Source organism: Choloepus didactylus, chromosome 12 (assembly GCF_015220235.1).
Source record: "Choloepus didactylus isolate mChoDid1 chromosome 12, mChoDid1.pri, whole genome shotgun sequence".
Lineage (NCBI taxonomy): Eukaryota > Metazoa > Chordata > Mammalia > Pilosa > Megalonychidae > Choloepus > Choloepus didactylus.
In genome coordinates, this window is record NC_051318.1 from 30,733,558 (window position 1) to 30,736,706 (window position 3,149).

General features: G+C 35.8%; 1 pseudogene; it reads left to right on the top strand.

The window, feature by feature from the left end:
- Positions 1–286: 286 nt before the first annotated feature.
- Positions 287–1,100, top strand: LOC119507477 (annotated as a pseudogene).
- Positions 1,101–3,149: the final 2,049 nt, after the last annotated feature.

The window sequence follows — 3,149 nt, forward strand, 5'->3', positions numbered from 1 at the left end:
TCTATCTTTAGAGTTTCATTAGAACTCTATTCCTTATATGACACTTTCACTAATTCCACACTAGATGTTTATTCACTTAACTAATATTTGCTGAGTTTATTTATTTAGCCAATCAATATTTATTGAGCTCCAATTATGTGCATTTGAGCAAAGAGAAGACATGCTCCCTGACTTCATAGAGCTTGTAGACCATTGGGAACATATGGGCAATAAATAAATATATAATATAAATTTTGATAGGTTCTTTGACAATAAAAAACAGAAATTAAATACCTTGAGCCACACAATGGCTTCTTGTGGGGTTGTTGGTATTTTCCTTCTTTCTGTTCTCCCCCTCTTGTGTCTGGAACTCTGACATGGGATCCCAGATCTAGGAATTAAAGATCTCATTTTGTTGTGTGGTCAGATTTTTTTACTGCTTGCCCTTCTTACTTTAATCATTTCTGTGACTACCTCATGGCTAAACTCATTTAAATCTTTCCAAGTTTATCTGAAAGAAGGAGAAGAGAAGAATGGCAAAAGGCAAAAATTTGTGCAAAACAAATGGCAAGAGGCATAGAGTGAAAAGGCCAGCAGATATATAGAAGAGGTTTTAAAACCTCACCAGGAAATGAAATTGAAAAAAACTGGAAGAACGCTTTTATCAAATGTCAGGTGAAACCTGGAAATCAAGCAATGGTCACAAACGTGGGGGTAATGAAGTGTTGGTACTTGAAAAATGCCAATCAGGCATCATCTGAAACTTCAAACAGAGAAGCTGCAAGGAGACAGAAATTGCCTGAGCATGCAACCACATTTTTACAACCTCCTGACCAGCCCACACAGAAGTTTCTCTATTTACCTGAGGAACCTCCTAAAACAGTTGAAGAAGTAGTGACTGTCCAAGTGAGAGTATCCCGAAGAGAAGGTTTTATAAGACTTGCAGTTCACAGGTCTTATTTGACTGGATGATGAAAATTGGTTACCATACATCCCTCTACAGCGTTTCCACTTCCTTTCCCACAAGGCGTCTGGAAGTGGAGGGAGGTTGGCCATTGGAAGACATAGGAATAACTGTGGATACTGTACTCAATGTAGAAGAGAAAGAGCAGAGCAATTAATTAAGAAACGAGTACTAGCTGTTCTACACAAAATCAGCCATTCCATGACCATACAGAACAATGAAGTATTCACTTTCAAATTGGCCTACACCTTGATTGAGCTCAAGGTAGTAAACACTTCATTGTCGATAACCATGGGAATACCCGCACATAAATTAGGAAGGGATTGCTCTCTGCATGTAATAATTTGTGGAATGTACCATCTTACAGTATACCAAGTGAGAACTAGATGAAAATGAATACAATAAAATACTTGACAACTGATATTTTTACTGGCTGACATTATTACTCAGTGTATTAAAAACAAAGTCATATGGCTTTGGTTTCTGGGTCTTCAGTCCTTACCTAGCACATTGTGGACATTTCACAATTCAGTCAAACCCTTTGGAATCTTAAAAGTATGAATGTTTATTCTAATGTATTTCTGGAAATTAAAAACTTAAAAGTTTCAATGCTCTTTAAGGCTTTAAAGTTCTTTTTGATAGTTATGTATTAATGTTTACTTAGCCAAAGTTTGAGATTTATATAATTCTGCCTTGTAATAAATTGTAACATTTTCAAAATTCCAAGTGGATTAATATTTTAAAAAAATGAAACCATGAAAGTATTAAAACACAGGTGAACACACACACACACACACACATATATAAAATTTCATTTTCCTGCTAGAAACCTGTAAACAGCACACTAGAATATCATGTTCAAACCCCAACTCTGGAATAAATGACTGTTAACCTTGCTGCAAAAAAAAAAAAAAATACAATGAGCCATGCTTATAATAAATACTCAAAAAATTTCTCTCTGAGAAAATATTTAAGTTGAGACCTCAAGAACAAGATTATATAAAACAGGTATACAACACACAAGGCACATCTGACTATCAATATACATATATTTATATATATATTTATCATCCTCTGCTTCAGAAGTTAGGCTTCAACTGGTTGCTATCAATTAGTAAATATAAAAACATTACTATAGATGAGAATATAGATACAAACGACCCACCAGCCTCTCCATCTGCTCACACATACCTCCCTCCAATGTGACAGAAGGAGAGTTTTTGGTAATTAATTGGAAAGCAAGAAATGAAAAGGCAGGAGGGTATGGTTTGGCATCCTTTTCCCTCCACGGTTCTCGGACCTGACTCCTGCTACCACTGCCACTTTTCAGCAGGAACGGGAATTCGTCCAACAGCTCTCACAAGGGCTTCCTTCCTACCTGCTGCTCAGTCAAAAGCTTCATTAAGCCCCCTCTACTTGTGTCCTCCTTTTCATACTCAGTCCCAGTATCTTGCTTTTTCTTTCACATCATTGTCATGTTCATTATCTATGTTTCTCAGAATTAGGAAGGACAAATATCTTATATGGTATTTAATAATAGCATTTTAGATTGTTTTTCTTCTTTAGTCAATAGGCACACATTGCCTTGAACCATAGAATGATAGCTAGAAATGTTTTTATGGATTACCAAGTCATTCCTCCTTTCTTTCATTGGTAAAGCAGGAGACCCAGATATTTATCATGAATTAATCAAGTTACATTACTGCATAATGGCAAAATTGGCCTAAAACCCTTGTCTAATTACTTTATATAGTGGATGATTATGTGGCCACATTGTCTAGGGCAGTCCTGGTTTACTAATAAAGCTCTTTATAGAAACAAGTTTATGCCCATCATCCCAGTAAGATTATTAATAGCAACATTTTCACTCTCAAAGTATTCCACATATGATGTATGCTCCTCTACTATGGTCCATTTAGCTCTCCACAGAACTATATATACACAGCATTGTTTAGATTCTCAATAAAATTTGTGTTATGTAACTACGGTATTTCAAAGGATAGAATACTGTTACATAAAAGAAATGTGATAAAAATTGTTCCTAAATGTGTGATTTTTCTTACGTGAAGGAGTCCTCAGTCTGGATGTATCCATACATCTATGTTACTTAGGAATTCAGTGATGTCTTTATTAGGTCTATGTGAAAGCCTGTGTATAGAAAGTTGAGGATATGATGAGAGGGGAAGGGAGCTTGGAGACCCGCTCG